The 17,414-nt window shown below is 39.6% G+C and overlaps 1 pseudogene; it reads right to left on the reverse strand.

The window, feature by feature from the left end:
- Nucleotides 1-17,414, reverse strand: part of LOC100727734 (aldo-keto reductase family 1 member C23-like protein) — a 73,564-nt pseudogene that overhangs the window by 13,131 nt on the left and 43,019 nt on the right.

A 17,414-nucleotide genomic window follows, 5' to 3' on the forward strand; every position in this document is an offset into this window, starting at 1 on the left:
GTTTTTTGCATGTGGCTATCCAGTTGTTCCAGTATATTTATTGAAAGTACAGTCCTTTCTCCACTTAATTGCTTTTGCATCTTTGCCAAAAATCAATTGTCTGTTATGGATATCTATTCTGAGACCTGATATTAATACTTTGGTGGTTTATCTGTCTTGATATCAATGCCATTTTGTCACAATTGGTATAACTTTGTGATAAATCATGGGATTAGGAAGAGTGGAAGCTCTAATTTTGCTCCTTTATCAAATTCTTTAGACGATTCTGAGTCTTGTATTTCTGCAGAAATGTAAGAATCAAAATGTTAATTTTTTTAAAAAACAATGTTTTTTCATGTTGAGGGATTGTGTTTCCTGATATTATTTTCTTCTATTTGTTTTTGACTTTATTCTGTTTTTTATTTCTAGTTTGTTAAGAGATACGAGGATATTTCATAACTTTTTTCTTTTCTAATTAATGTACTTGGTGTTAAAAATGACTACACAATTTGTTATTGTATAAATGAGATACATTTGTACATTAGGTAATCAGTGAGCTAGATACTTTCAGGGAAAGGATAAACTAAATTAGATTAAGTTTTGATCGCTGTGGGGTTATCCCATGCCAAGTTAGGTTAGGAAAATAATTACTGGCAACAAAAATAACAGAGATGGGTAAGGTTCACTGAGCTTGCTTCACCCTGTCAGCAAACAGACCTCCCAGGAAATCAATCTCTGCCCTACCCTGCCAGTAGAACAAAGGTCATTATGCTGTTCAAGAGGATATTTTGAAGCTAAAGAGATAGAAGAGGTTGTGTAGCAGTGGAATGCTTCACACAAAAGAAAAATTAGGAAACCTCTCCAAATGATGAGAATGATGTGCATTACTAGAAACAACACAGGTGGGGGTGTGGGGGTGCATGCCTGTAATACAGCATTCAGTGACTGAGGCCAGAGGATTGAGTGTTTCAAGGTGAGCCTGGGCTGCACAGGGAGACTTTGTCTCTAGAAAAAAAATTTTTTAAAGCTTATTTAGGAACTGGACCCACCTGAGAGCTACTACAACATGTAGTAACAATAATAAACCTCATTCATTGTATTTAAAGTTAGATGAGTGGCATTACTTCATATATTACTTCATATATCTCATGTCACTAGATGATATCAGGACTTTTGTATTTGATTTTATATTTAATAAAAATTTAATCTTGTCTATAGTACATTGGAAAAATTTAGTTTCATTTATTTAACAAAGGAGTATTTTACATCTTTTTCAGGTAATTAATGCTACTCTTTGATACAACAAACTGGACAAATTGGACTTAAGAGTTGGTTGTAGTGAATAATTGGAAATCATATCAATGAACTTTTCATTTGCTGGTACATTAAAATCCAGTGATCTGTCATAGTATGATAGAATGACTCAATTTTGACTGAATTTTCAGATTTTCTGCATCTTGACATTTCATGCTATGATTTTTTTTAAAAAATCATGTTAATACTACTATCTCATCAAAAAAGTGCACAAGGTCCCAAAAATTCTAACACTGTCTTGAATTTAAAATGTTATGATAAGCAATGAACACTGCAGGTCCCCCATCATGCATAACAGCCTCACTTTTTATTGTCAGGGATAAACTGAAGTAAAATGCAGCCATCATGAGGGTGTCTTCTATATGTTTGTGATGCAAAACTTTGAAAACTTCGAGCTCTCATCTTTCTTGCTGTTTCACTTTTTAAATCTACTCTAACTGGAAAATTATTGTGTATTTCAGCATCGACTTAAATGTGAAGTTGGCCCATTCCATTCTGCTCTAGGAAACTACAGTTTCCTCAATACTACAATCAAAGACAAGGACAAAAATTTGTTTTACTCCCATTGTGTGGTCTGGGATGAGGCCTGAGGTGTGGTAACTCATGCATTAAAAACTCCTTGAATCACTGAAGGGGGCCATGTGTTAGTGTGTTGTCTTTGTAACAAAAGACCACACATTTAATGGCCTAACATAATATTTTTGTTTTCTTACAGTTCTGTAGTTTAGAGGTCTAAAATTTAGGTGTTGACAGGGCTGTATCCTTCCAGAAGAGTTAGGACAAAGCTACTTACTTTTTCTGGTTTCTGGATAGCACCAGCATTCCTTGGGCTGTGTCTCTTTCTCCACCCTCAAAGCCACAAGAGTAGGATCATCTCTTTGCCTTGGGATTATGTCAGACCCATGTGACAAGATACAGGATAATCTCCACATGACCAGATTTTTAGTCATGCGTATATCACACTCATGTGATTTGTTTTCAGTGGTTGCTTGGAATTGATCCTGGGGCCTTCCCATTGAGCTGTATCCCCAGTCCCACTTATTATTATCATGATAATTTTTTGAGACACAAGATCTTGGCTAAATTGCCCCAGCCAAGCTTGAATATGTGGTTCTCCTACCTCAGTCTCTTGGAGCACCTTTTAGCCTATGAAGGAGCTTATTCTAAATTCTAGGGACTGGCTAGGCCCTAGACATGGTTATGAGGCAGTTACTTAGGCAGGTGTAGGCCTAGTCTGGGGCAAATTAAAATTCTCCTGAAGCTTTTGGAAAAGTATATAAATATGTACCTAGTGTTTTGATTTCTCAACTTAGTAACTTCCTTTTTAAATAAAGAGACTGTGTTCACTATGAGTAAGTGATTTTTCACTTTATAATTTCCAGGAAGTGAACACTGCTCCACTTCACTTCTAGAATGCTCTGCCTTACCACAGGCCTGTAACAATGAAGCCAGTTGACCTTTGACTGAAACTTGTGAAACCACAAGCCAAAATAACCCTTTTTACTTTTTGTTTTTGTCAGAATCTTTGTCACAGTAACAGAAAGCTGACCAAAACATCTAATTGCAACTACAAGTGCATTTGGAATGAAAACCACATTTTTTCCTTCTATAACTACAAGAGGACAATTGGAAAAATACAAAGAATTTCAATTTTAATTATTAATGAGATATGTTGACAGTTATTTCATGTTATATAAACATAAATATTTCATTTAGTAAGTTGTTTCTTGCTATGTAAACATAAATATTTCATTTAGTAATATACTATTTTGTATATATCATTAGATACATACATAACTTTCTTTCTATTCTCACTAAAACTTATGTTCAGATGTATTGATTATTAAAGATGTATCCCTAAGATAGAATTTTGTCTAGTGTTGTTTAACTCATGAAAAGTCCCCAAAACAGTGCAAATATCATTTTTTAAACAATAACAGGTTAATCAAACTTTTCAAATCATAAGTATCACATGTTCATAATGGTTTTATGTGACAATTACTGAATTATTTTTGTATTCAAGAGAAATTTTACTTCCTCTTCTACTAGATTCTATATTTGGCACCTCCTTGTGATTAGGAAAAAAAGGAAACTGTAGGGTCTGCTAGTTCCACCAGCTCTTTGGATTGAAACACAAAGTGATTTCTCACTCTTTTTTTGGGAGGATTGGGTACTGGGAATCAAACTCAGGACCTTGAACTTGCCTGTTGAGCTAAAGCCCCATGCCCTTTTGTCACTTTTTGATGTGGCCAACTGTACATTTTTACCTACAGGTTTGCACCCAAGCCATGACCTTGAATAGTCTCAGACACTAATAAACTATTTAGTTTGTTACCTGAGATACCAAATGATTATAGATACTAGCCAGATACTAGGATTCTGAGACAAATTCCCTAAAATTTCACATGAACTTCACACACTGACCTTACAAACATCCCTAGTTAGAATATCTCTTGCCTTTTTGTCTGTTGCAAGAAATCCCATTCTATATGTAAGTTCACCAATAATTGGTTTGCACTGATCACTCTGGGGTTTAAATCTTCTTTCTTTAGAATTCTAATTGGCTGTTTCTTAGAATGCTTTTAGGTAGTTTTGGCCAGTCTGAGTAGCAAGATACTTCAGACTCACTTTGTATAACCTGCACTCATCAGAAATTACACTGACTTGTTATCTATCAAAGCAAGATTGCAAAACTTCTAAACAGTTCAATTACAGGTTATTGGTTTACTCTGCACTAGATAATCTTAAATGTGACTCATAATTTTACAGAAATAGAAAATAAACCCACTATGGACATTAGCTGAGACATCTCAATCCACTTTTTCACAGAAACTATGCCACCTAGTCTGCATTCCTAGATTACTGTATATTCTGCTTTCCAGATGGTGATTATGAAGCCTTATGCATATTAGAGAGCTGGTGATGTGAGAGTTGACCCCCCTGCTATAACCCCCTCCCCGAGTTATAAAAAGCAGCAAAAAAATGTTTCACTCCCTAACTCCCCAGAGCGGGGAATGAAAGGGTTAACTCCCTAACTCCCCAGAGCTATCAGAGCAGAGCAGAAAGAAATGCCTAACTCCCCAGAGCTATCAGAGCAGAGAAAAAAAAAGAAAAAATGCACCTGCAAGGTTGTTCTGTCTCAACGAGATAAGTAAGACAAGTAACTGTTCTGTTCTGGGCACATAGTGACTGGGCTAGGACCCCCAGTCTCCATGGTTACTCAACCCCAAACCCCTCCAATCAATTTCTGCCAAATCCTATGCTGCTCAAAATTAACCAATGCAATCTGCTTCTGTAAACTTGCTTGCCTCCCGTTTGCGCCCTTAAAAACCCTGCACAATTCCCCCTCGGGGCCCTCCGCACTTGTTTGCCTGGGGGACCCCATGCGCATGGAAATAAACTTTTTTCCCTCACCAAGAATTGAGTCCTTGGGGTCTCTTTCCCTGCGGCGTCGGCCCTAACATCTTGGAGGCCCCAGGGAGATAGCACGTCTCACGGGAGGTGACCTCAACGGCTCTGCGGTGGGTGAGTACGACCGGTCGCTTCTTATTTTTACACTGAGGATCAATCTACCGGTATTTTACGCCCCGAGCCAACCGGGCACTTTTTGTTACCTGTTTTTGTTATCTGTTCTCTGTTCTCTGGTGACCGGGGGACGCCCCACACGGTTTTCCGTGACTCACCGTCTGTGATAGGATTTTCCTATCGGTTTGGGGAATTTCATTCCCAATCTGTGGTCCGTCTGGGCCAATCTGGGGAATTTCATTCCCAATCTGTGGTCCGTCTGGGCCAATCTGGGGAATTTCATTCCCAATCTGTGGTCCGTCTGGGCCAATCTGGGGAATTTCATTCCCAATCTGTGGTCCATCCGGGCCAATCTGGAGGCACCCCCTAAGGTGACTCGTTTGGTGTGAAACTAATGCGTGAGAGTGAAGTGGCCGGCCTGTTTGTCCTGTGTGTTGTGACTGTTGTGAACGGTTATTTGTTGTGTCGCGTGTACGCTAACCACTCTTTGTCTTCAGAACATCATGGGCCAGACGGCATCGTCCCCATTGTCCCTCAGCCTCGACCATTGGTCGGAGGTTCGAGAGAGGGCTCACAATCTCTCCTTACAGGTTAAAAAAGTAAATGGCAGACTTTCTGCTCGTCTGAGTGGCCCACATTCTCCGTGGGTTGGCCACCGGAGGGGACTTTCCACCTTCCCCTCATCTTAGCAGTTAAAAACATCACCTTCCGCCCCGGACAAAGAGGGCCACCCCGACCAACATGCCTACATCTTGGTATGACAGGACCTCAGGAAAGAGCCCCCACCATGGGTAAAACCCTTCCTTCCTCCGCCCTCTCCTTGGTTGCCTGTTTAAACTTGTTACTAACTTAGGGGCTTGTTGCCCATTTCTGTTGCAAGATCCATATGGCTTATTAGATTCAAGGTTCATGATAAAAAAAATTATTTCCTTTAGCTGACCAAACTGTGCAAGAAGCTCCCTTTGTTTGTGTCTTTAATGTTGTGGCACCTTGTTTAATATGTAAGACTTCAATTGATTGCTTGCAACCTCAGCATGCCTTTTAAAAGGAGTATTTTTTTCTCTCTGGTAAAAATATAAACATGTGCACATACATATATATCTATGGTTGTTAAGAGTCATGTCAACTTTGCCAAGTAAAAACCAGGCGGTACTATATTTGAACCAGTTAAAAGGTTACAGTTTTGTTTTTAAAATACAGCATTTTTATGTGGTAAAAAGACATAAAATAAGTATGTTTTGGACTACTAAAAGGTGACTTCAAGGGTTTTGTTGAGAGTTTTGATGTTGTCTGAGAAGTGAAAAAAAAGGTAATTGACTGGTAATAGTAAAAAGAGGGACAAAGAGAGTGGTCTTCAAGTAAAGGTGTCTGGCTATGCCAGAATGTGGAAAAAGATCAAAGCTTAGTTTGAGAGGTATTATTGTAAGTTGTAGAAGGCTCAAGAGGATGTAAATTTTATTTGTCTTGGTTTATAGTACTACAAATAACAGGTTTGACAAAAAGTAAATGTGTTCAGAATTTGACAGTATTAGATCAGTTTTGGTAAAAGTATACATAAGATTGTACTTTGCTGCAAAATGTTTTCATTAAAATGAGATTATAGGTGATACTAGAAATAAGATACAAATTCTTACATGTGCTGTAAACATCTGGGAGATTATACAGCACAATTTTGTTACCTGTGAAAAAGTCCTTTTTGTTAAGAATATAATTTTAGTAAAATGATGGCCTGTCACGTGACACCCTTGGACAAGAAACAGTGTGCCATCCAGATGAAGCCGGCCCTCTGATCCGGAATGCCAAAACCATGTTCTCCTTTTGTGCCACCCTGACTGAACATCCAGAGGTAAGGAGGTTTCCCAGTATCGCCAGTTGTTCTCTTTGTAACTCAGTCGGCCCCACATGTTAGACAAAAATTACAAAGGTTTGAGAGGTTTAAGAAAATGCCCCTCAGCCAGTTAATAGAGATAACACAAAAAGGTCTTTGAAAACTAAAAAATTTACAAAAAGGTAGCCAAGATGTTAAAATTGCTGTATGAGAGAAAACTTTTAAAAAAACAGACGAGACTTTCTGGAGGCAGTTGGATACTGTAGGCTAAATTTTACTAAAAAGCTTGCCTCTGTATGACTCCCATAAGGGAGAAACTCAAAATTCACTGAACTGGACTGATAAATGTAAACAGGCCTTCCAGCAGCTCAAGTGGGCCTTGACAGAGGCCCCAGCCCTGGGACTCCCTGACGTTACCAAGCCTTTCATCTTGTTCATAGATAAACTCAGGGACATTGCCAAAAGAGTCCTCACTCAGGACGTTGGCCCTTAAAAGAGGCCTATAGCCTACCTCTCCAAAAGACTTAATCCAATAACAGGAGTATGGCCCCCTGCCTTAAAATACTAGCTACTGTGACAATGTTACTTAAGGAAGCAAAAAAAACACGCTTTGGGCAAGTGATTTCTGTGGTAACCTCTCACAGTTTAGAGACTCTTATCAAAACCCCTCCTAAAAAAAGGCTCTCCAATGCCAGAATTCTACTGTCAAGCCCTGCTTCTAGACCCAGAGTCAGTGATATTCAAGACTTCTTCAGCTTTAAACCCAGCCACCCTTATGCCTGATGATGACCTGGAGGAACAAAGGACACCTCTCCATGAGTGTGCTGACATCCTCAAACTGCAGCGGAACCTACAGGCTGATCTTACTGACCAGCTTTTGGAAAATGCTGACAACTGTTCGATAGAAGCAGCTTCATCCAGAACGGCAGAGACAGATGAGTGGCCAGGACAGCAGTGACCACCAAAAAGGAGGTACTCTGGGTTAAAGGGTTAGAGCCTGGCACCTCTGCCCAAAAGGGGGAGCTCATTGCTTTGACTGATGTACTAAAACTAGCCACGAAAAAGAGGGTAAACATCTATACTGATAGTAGATATGCTTTTGCTACTATACATATACATAGAGCCATCTATTAAGAACGAGGTCTCTTAACCTTGGCCAGAGCTAAAAAAAAAAAAAAAAAAGGGCTCCACAAATCCTAAATTTGCTGGCAGCAGTCTGGCTGTCAGCAGATTGCTGCTATTCACCTGAGGAAACAATTTGGCAGATCAGGCCGCTAAAAGAGTAACAATCACATCAGAGAGGCCAACCAAAAAAGTAACTGCTCTGATGCGAGTCCCCCCGACCTTATCAGAACCAGTCTACACAAAAAAAAGACTACACTGGTTGTTATGAGCCATCTAACGGATTCCAGTCCCTGTGACTAAAAGACAAGTACAAAATTTCTAAGAGCCACAGGACTGATCCAGAGTTTGGGACCCTGGCAGAGGCCTGTTGTCTACCTTTCCAAGAGACTTGGTTCTGTGGCAACCAGATGGCCACCCTGTCTGCGGTGATTTCTTCAATGGCCCCCTCATAAAGGAGGCTTAAAAATTGACTTTTGGACACAAACTCTTAATTGTTTCCTCCTATTCACTGGAGACTCTCATCAAGGTCCCACCAGACTGATGGATGTCTAATTCCTGAGCCATACATTATCAGGCACTATTTCTGGAAACAACAGCTTCAAACTCGGCTACTTTGCTGCCTGAGGATGACCCCTCGTTGCCTCATTGATCACCTCACGGAACATCGACCTTATCTAGTTGATAAGCTACTGTCTAGAGTTCCATCCTACTTCTCTGATGAAAACAGTTATGTCTCTCAAGAGCCCATTTACACTTAAAAAGACCAGCATCTGGCAGCTCAACTTCCAAGAGATTCCGGGGGCTAATATCAAGCTAGCCCAGTCTGTGAGCTTCAGATGCCCTCAGTGCCAATTGGTAAATCTAAAAGTACTGCAACAAATAAAAACCACTGGTTATCGTGAGACTATGCCTAAAAACACTAAAAAATAGATTTTACAAAAATAAAAAGCCTAAACTTCAAAAATATAAGTGTTTTCTACTTAGTCTGAGTCAGCTCTGATAGCAGTTTCTCTGATTTGGTCTCCCTTTTTATCCGTGGGGTCCAACAATGGCCTGGCTTTTATAGCCTAGTAACTCAAATTAACCTAAGCTTTACAGATCAAAAAAAAAAAAAAAAAAAAAACTCGATTGGGCTTACCAGCCTCAGAGTTCAAAAAAGGTAAAAAGATAAGTTAGATTTTAAAGACTATAATTACTAATGGCCTTAAAAACTGGCGAAAACTGGGTGAGTCTCTTTTCCTTCTGCCCCTTTGCATGTGTGATACACCCCCTATGTTGCAGATATTTCCTCTTTTGAGGTTTTATGTGAGGTTTCTAAAAATTAGCTAATTTAACTAATCAAGATCTTATTAAGTCTCCCCAGACTTTTCAGCTAGCTGTGACTTCCATCCACTGGTTACTTCGCTGCTGCCCACTGCAGCTAAAGAGCCTAGGCACCTAGACAAGCGACCTCACCGTAAATCTCTTGAGAGCGACCTCACCGTAAATCTCTTGAGCCGCAATAGATTGTCAAAATAGCTAAAAGCCTGCCTAGATTCAACGTTCCCAATGCAGACAAGTCCCAACTTCAAAAGACCGTCAGCCTACAAATAAGTAAACTGTCATTTCTTCCAAGAACACTTTAAAGCTTAAGATTGTCTAATATAACTGATAATTTTGTGTTCTCCTCCTTTATAGAGACCCCAAAGAGGCCTCTGTCTGACTTAAAAATTGTTACTTGTATGATAAAACAGAGTAAATTTAAATGTTGGTTTTCTTTCTCCTTTTGGTTAACAGCTTTAATGACAGCTACAAGACCTTTGTTAATCCTCCTACTGGGCCTTATGTTGTAAACAAGTTGATAAACTATGTCAAAGTTCTTAAAAGCTTGTGATTTTAAAGACACATACAAGGTTATAAACAGATGCAATGAAAAAGCTAAGAAAGAGAATTAAATCTCAAGAGCCCCCTGCAAGTAAAGCCAAAATGTTCTCCTTCTGGGAATCAATCCTGCCCTATATTCTCCCTTTACTGAGACCCCTGGCTGGATTCATTATAGTCATGGCTATAGCCCCTTACCTCATTAACTGAGTAACCCAGTTTGTGAGGGCTCAGATCTCTCAAGTAAAAGTTATGGTGCTACGTCAACAATATGATCCCTTACCCATACAGGACCTTTAAGATTAAAAGTCATCGAAAAAGAAAAGGGGGGAATGTGAGAGTTGACCCCCCTGCTATAACCCCCTCCCCGAGTTATAAAAAGCAGCAAAAAAATGTTTCACTCCCTAACTCCCCAGAGCGGGGAATGAAAGGGTTAACTCCCTAACTCCCCAGAGCTATCAGAGCAGAGCAGAAAGAAATGCCTAACTCCCCAGAGCTATCAGAGCAGAGAAAAAAAAAAAGAAAAAATGCACCTGCAAGGTTGTTCTGTCTCAACGAGATAAGTAAGACAAGTAACTGTTCTGTTCTGGGCACATAGTGACTGGGCTAGGACCCCCAGTCTCCATGGTTACTCAACCCAAAACCCCTCCAATCAATTTCTGCCAAATCCTATGCTGCTCAAAATTAACCAATGCAATCTGCTTCTGTAAACTTGCTTGCCTCCCGTTTGCGCCCTTAAAAACCCTGCACAATTCCCCCTCGGGGCCCTCCGCACTTGTTTGCCTGGGGGACCCCATGCGCATGGAAATAAACTTTTTTCCCTCACCAAGAGTTGAGTCCTTGGGGTCTCTTTCCCTGCGGCGTCGGCCCTAACAGTGAAAGTTAAGCAAGTCATGAGGCCAAGACAAGTTGTTTTATCCTTATCTGTGAATGACAGGGCCACAAAACCAGGTCTGGGAGGGTTTTAAATATGCATATTTTAGAAAGAGAGTACTAGGTATACAATTAAAATACTTTTGACACATCAAGAGAAGATGAAGGTAAAAAAAAATAGGCAAGAATCTTTCAAGGAAGGAAGCCAGTTAAATTTACTGAAGTGATTTGAGCCTTTTGGGGAGATTAGAGCTATGATATTTATTTTCAAGTGCATATACTGAAGAGACATGTACAGTCTTTGAAATGTTACCATGACACAAAGGAAAAGAAAATCTAGATTTTCATCTTACATTAACTCTTCACTAAAAATCTTCTTAATATAGAGTACTTCTTACTATGATTCATTTCTGTAGGGCACAAAACTAACCAAATGACAATCAAAAGGATCATTTGCAATGCATTTTGAGGGAAGGTCCTTTGATACATAATTAAGCCATCTTACTCCATCAGGACTTCTGCTTTTCAGTCATATATGCATTTTTAAGTAAAATTTAATCTTTATGATATAGTTTAGTGACACAGGTTCTTTAAAATATTGCTGGACTATTGTCCAAGATTACCACATTTAAGACATATATCTGATAAAAAAAAAAAACCCTGTGGATATATAAGAGATTTCAAATTTCTTTTGTGATATCCAGTAATACAAACACAGCTATTCAAATGTGCCATAAAATATTTAATTTTATAATATCTTATAAAATGCTTAATATTTTCTACTCCCTGTTAGGAAAAAAACACTTTCAGTGGAAAATCATTAAGAATTATGTGAGCAAGCAGTTTAGAGCACAGGGCCTGCATATGCATGCCTTTTTATTAAGCTCTTATATTTTGGTAAATTCATTAATGATGTTTGCATTTGGGCTTATGATTTTTTGTTGTTGTTTTTTCCCGGAATATTTTTCTTTTCTTCCTTTAAAATCAGCAAAACAACCACATGGTTATTTTTGTTTCACCATCTATAAATTAGAGACGGGTTCTCTTTACAATACACTGTAACATAGGTAAGGGGTGATGTGCCTGACAGGGTCTCTTGGGGCTCATTATGGTTTGCATCAATTGTGTCCCCCCAGAAGCTCATATGTCAAAGGCTTGGTCCCCTCTGCAGCAATGTTCAGAGGTCAGGCTTTTGGGAAGCGATTAGATTTTGAGGACTCTTAACTTTATTCGTGGTGTGACCCTTTGATGGATTCTTACTTGAATGGTATTATTGGGAAGAGATAGGCAATGAAGATATGTGGCCACATTAAACAGACTGGGGCAAGGGTGTGTTCATGTGGGGACTATATTTGGCCCCATCCCATTTCCATCTTGGTTTTGCTGTTTTTCTGTCTACCATGAGGCAAGAAGCTTCCCTCTGCACCCACCTGTACACAGTGTTTATCTTCACACAGGCCCTACCTCAGGCTGTAGAGCAGGTGGACCGTGTGCTAAAATCTCGGGACAGTGAGCCTAAGTAAACTTGTCCTCTTCAGGCTGCCTTATTATTTTGTCACAAGGACAGAAACCTTTGTGCAAAAGCCAGAAACATGCCTTATACCTAACAAGCATGGAGACAGTCACCAATTAAATGGAAACACATCTCAGAATTAAACATTTTAAAATTTTTATTAAAAGAGGATTAATACCTCCATAAAATTTTGCTACTTGAAGTATAGAGAATTAGATTCTGGCTTTACAACAATGCATTAATGTCCAAATTTTAGAAAAAACTTAGTAAATTTTCTTCTAATTATAGCAGCATGATTATTCCAAAATTTTCTTTTATTACTTTCAGATTCTTGTTGTGTTCTTGATTCATCAACCAAAATCGAAGATCCTCAAAACAATCACAGATTCTGATGTTAATATTCATCCAAAAATGGGAAATTTGGGTCCTGAAAAAACCTGAAAAGGTAAAGAGAGAGTCTTGGCTTGTTAATTTTTGTAGACTAGGTGAAAAATGATTCTATAGTCTAACATGCGCATGAAAATTAATATGATCTTATTTTTCAGATGAGTACAAACCTAACTCAAGACCTGAGTTAGATGGGATGGGGCTTAGGATGTAAGTAATAGAAATATGAGAAATCTTGAGATGTAAGATCTGTACGATCTTATGAATAATCAGACATAGAAAGCAAGGTTTGAGCTACAATACTGAAATTTGAGGAGTATACACAGAAAGAAAAGTTTAAAGCTTTAAGTTCAGGTCTATTAAGTTTGAAGTGTGGGAATAAATGGAGTTGCTCATCAGGCTATTAGAAGCCTAGTGCAAATGCAGAGGCAGACTCTGTCTTAGTGTGCAGAACCACACAGTTGCCAGTGTACCTCTTTCTGAAGAGCTACAATCACAAGTTTCCACCCATGAGAAGTGCTGCCCCCAATAAGCCTAGCCAAGATAGGGCTTTTCTGCCTGTGGTTCATGGACCAAAACTCCAAAGTGTGTCGAGAGTCAGCACATGCAATGAAAAATTTATTCCGAAGCTTTAAGTCTTCCCTCATTTCACTGCAGGGCTGTGGTCCCTCATACCAGTTATCACCCTTTTTCTTGTTTCCTTTTCCCGCTCAGAATGGGAACGTCTGTCCTACGCCTGTCCCACCACTGTATTTCAGAACTAGATAACTCGTTTTGATTTCACAAGCTCGTAGTTGTGATGCGATTAATCAGACCTTCAGTTTCACTGATACTGAGTCAGATGAATCCTGAACTTTTGGTTTTTTAATTAGTTCTGCACAGACTTAAGATTCAGGGGCCACTGGGATAGAATCAGTGCGTTCTGCATATAAGCAAGAAACGGGGGCAGGGCAGATATGGCCTCCAAAATTCCTATGTTGGAAAGTCAGTCCCCAAAATCATGTTCATGGTGTTTAGAAGTACAGTATAGAAGTAAGGTAAGATGAGGGAATCAAGATACTGTCCATGGTAGGAACTATGGATTTATAAGAAGAACAAAGACCCGAACTGATTGTTCCCACTCTTAACTACCACATCTCTTCTACCTGCAAAAAGGACCTCACCAGCTGTGGCCTGTGGGTGAGATCCACAAGGAGAAAACATAGAGAGGAAGAACAGGCTTGAGGATGGTGCCTGCCTTAAACTGCACCCTGCTCACACTAGTTACACAGAGCTCTAAGCCTTCAGACAACTTTCTAATCTCAGTTCTGTAAAATAAAAATGCCTTTAAGCTACTTTCATTAAGCAAAGGACAGTCTTCTGTGGCTCATAATAAAATGAATTTCTCCATTGTCCTGCTCCCATAAATCTACTTACGGAGCAGCTGGAAAATAGCGAAATGTTTCTGTTTAGGCCATCCAGAGTTTTCATATCTTCCAGTGTCAACTGGAAGTCAAAAACCTACCAAAAACATGAAAGATGTGTTTCCATGATGTACTTGCTATTCCTGCTATTTTCTCTGTGTGAACTTACAAATGCACTTAGAAAGTCACGTAGGATTTATGAGACAGTCATCATGACCTTGGGATTCATTAGGTGGCTAAGGTCATAGGAGTCTGTCTATTCAGACAGGTGAAATCTGCATATCCAGTCTTCCTTCAGAAACCATTTTGGGTGGTTGTGATCATAACAAAGGTATACTACAGACTGTTTAAATCCCATCTGAGCTAACTCTTTCACTTTACAGCTTGCTTTGGTCTGAATGTAGCTCATCCATTTAAAAAAAAAAAACTCATTGAACTTTCCTCTCTGGTGTAAAGGTATTGAGGCCTCTGAGAGGAGTTGAAGCAGCATTCATAAGGAACTCAAAAAGTGATCAGTGCCACTCTCAGGTGATCAGGTTAATTCTTCAGGCAATGAGCAATTTCTTCTTTTACACCTTAATCAGTCCTCGAGTGAGCAGGCTATTACAATCTGATCTTGCCCTGATGCACCGTCCCTTTTACAAAAGTGTTTTCCCTTGTACTTCTCCAACATTTTATGAAGCAGCAGAAAGCCCTGGCCATCTGCCACCATCCAATCTTAGAATTTCAGCCTCCTTAACTGTGACCTGAGTAAACATTTCCTTTATAATCTTTCCAGTTTCTGATCTTTTGTTACAGCAAAACATTAAGAATTAAGATACAGCTAGAGAACTCAAGTGGTGATTTACTCAAGATCATACCACAGACACAAAATCAGGATTTGGGACCCAACTAACCCTCTTAGGACTCTTTTGAATACTATACATCCTTCCTTGCAGAAACTAGGGGATAAAGGTTAAATACAATGTTTGTAAACATAGAGTAGATAAGGAGATGGGCTTGGTCCAAATGCTACTTGAGCCACTCACCAAGGACAGCACACTGTCAGACATACCCCAGCCCTTACTGCACCTGGAAGTTCTCCTGAAGTCTCTCCTTACTGAAGCTCTTGGCCAGAGCCAGCACTCCCCGCTGCAGCTGGTAGCGCAGAGCAACCTGGGCTGGGGTGCGCCTGTACTTTTGAGCCAGGGCCACAAGTGCAGAGTCCTCCAAGAGAATCGGGTTGTCCTTGTTCACCCTGTGAGGAAAAACAGAGTGCTACCTAATGTGAGGAGATGCTGGCTGGAGAAGCACTTGAAACAGTCCAAAAAGGAAGGAACAGTGGTTTCCACGTCCTGGAATGCCTGGTTAAAGTTTGGAGCAGATCTGCCAGACAGCAATCAGCAGAATTAAAAACAAGTTATCCTCAGAGATGTTTGCTCTGGCCACTGTGCCCTCCCACCTTCTGATAAGCTTCCTGCCTGATAAGATTGCTCAAACTAGATCCACACAACAAACCATCCCACCATGCCTTCTCTGTCCCCGACCAAAACTACTGTCCAAATGTTGCAAGTGCTTTTCTTCATCTTTGCTGTCATGGCCTAGAGCTACAAATAAATAACCAGAGGGCTCAGCTCGCTACTGCTACTGCATCCTGAGGCTTTCCAGTCTGGAGAAGCAGCTTTTCCAGGGCTCCCACTGTTGGAATCTTGTTTCCTCTCAGAGTCATTGCTTCATCCTTTCTGTACACTGCAACCACCTGAGACGGAATATCCATTTTTTTTTCAGGGATGCGCATTCAGACTAAGGATATCTAATCCTCTGAAACTGCTGCATTATGCTCTGTCTTAATATCTGTTTTCATGCACCTAAAAGTAGGGAGAGGGACACACCCAGGTACTTTTCTTATTTTTTATAGTATGTCTGAGAAATTTACTAGAGGACTAAATACATTAGGAAGACAAAACATTGCCCCAAGTAAAACCTAGTGACCACCGTCAAATAAATTACTTTTGTACAAGCATTTGTTATTTCAAAAATGGTTTCAATAATATCATCACTCAGTAGTGTTTCATTGTGCCTTTGGTACACCAGGATTACGTGGTCCTGCTCTGTAATTTTTCCCAAACCATTAAGAGGTAGCCTCCAAAGGTCACCTGATCTATGATTAACATAACTTCATAAAGACTAAAGTTACCATTCCTTGCCTGTGTTGGACCCCAAGACAGCATATCCAATCATGACAATGTGCTTGGACTTGCAGAATTCCAGCAGTTTGCTCTGGTTGAGGTAAGGGTGACACTCTACCTGCAGAATGTCAAGTGGATATACATGTCATAAGTTGTTGTAAGTCAGGAAAAGGGTTAGTGTCTTTACATTCACACATTATTAGTGAGAGAAATCTGTGCTATCAAAAGGATTTAATAGTGCTATGACCTCACTTTTTTATTTTTCTCATTTTGGTGAATATGAAGAACATATTTTCCTGAATGTTTTTCATTTTGTTTTTTGAGACAAGGCCGCACTATGTATCTTAGGCTAGCCTTGAACTGTATAGGTGGCCTCGAACTTGTGGCAATCTTCTTGATTCAGCCCCCTGAGAGAGTACAGATGTGCAGTGCTGGCTTGCCTGGATTTTAAACATTTATTTCAGTTCCTTTGTCTGAATGATATGTTGACCAAGACCATTGCCTTCAGCATGAAGTGAGTGTTCCAGGGGCCAGGCTTGCAGTAGGCATCAAGGGCAAACACATTTTTGAAAATAATGAAGTTAATTTTATTTTTAAGATTGATTTTTAAATTTAAAGAAAAATTAAAGAGAAAGTCCTGTACAGAGAGTTTTCATATACTCCTTTTCCAGCCTACTCACTGCCTTGCTTTCTCCTAAGATTTACAATGTATTGGTATTGCACTTTCCTCCCAACTGATGAACTACATATAAATACACTGTTATACAACTTACTCCCTTCACTTGCAATGTCTGAGGTTTGACAGTGTTTAGCCACACATATCCACCATTTCCACGCCATGCGTTTGACTTCACTGTAGTAACACTCCCTGCACTTTATCTTTTTATCCCTCTTTTTCTCTCCCTGAATCTCTGGAAACCCTTGGTGTTTATTTTTTTCTTTTCCTTTTGAGTAGTTTTAGGTTTACTGAAGACAAACGTGAGTGAAAGGTTGCGAGTTACTCTATTCACCCTTGCTCCTTTGCCAGCCTCCCCATGAGTAACACTTACACTCATAGACAATACTTATTAAAATTGGCAAACCAAAAAAAAAAAAAAAATCGGCAAAACAGTATTGAAACGTTAAGTAAGTCTGCAAGTTTACATTGAGGAACATTCCGTGTGTTGTACATTCTATAGATGCTGACAAACAGATAATGGTGCATATCCACCAAGCTGGACCTTTAAAACAACAGTTAAATTGCCCTAAAAAAATCCGTTGTATGCTTATTCCAACTGAGCCTATCGGAAAGGCCACGCATCAGGATGGTGCTGACCTAACCTCTGAGTAAAAGTAAGTTTCTTTGTACTGTGTGTGTGTGTGTGTGTGTGTGTGTGTACTACCTCAGTCATGAATACTGCAGACTAGGAAAGGTAATTTTATCAGATTTAGAGGCTAAA

The sequence above is a fragment of the Cavia porcellus genome, unplaced genomic scaffold (genome assembly GCF_034190915.1).
Source record: "Cavia porcellus strain 051 isolate PalLab524CR breed Dunkin Hartley unplaced genomic scaffold, mCavPor4.1 scaffold_27, whole genome shotgun sequence".
In the NCBI taxonomy this organism is placed as follows: domain Eukaryota; kingdom Metazoa; phylum Chordata; class Mammalia; order Rodentia; family Caviidae; genus Cavia; species Cavia porcellus.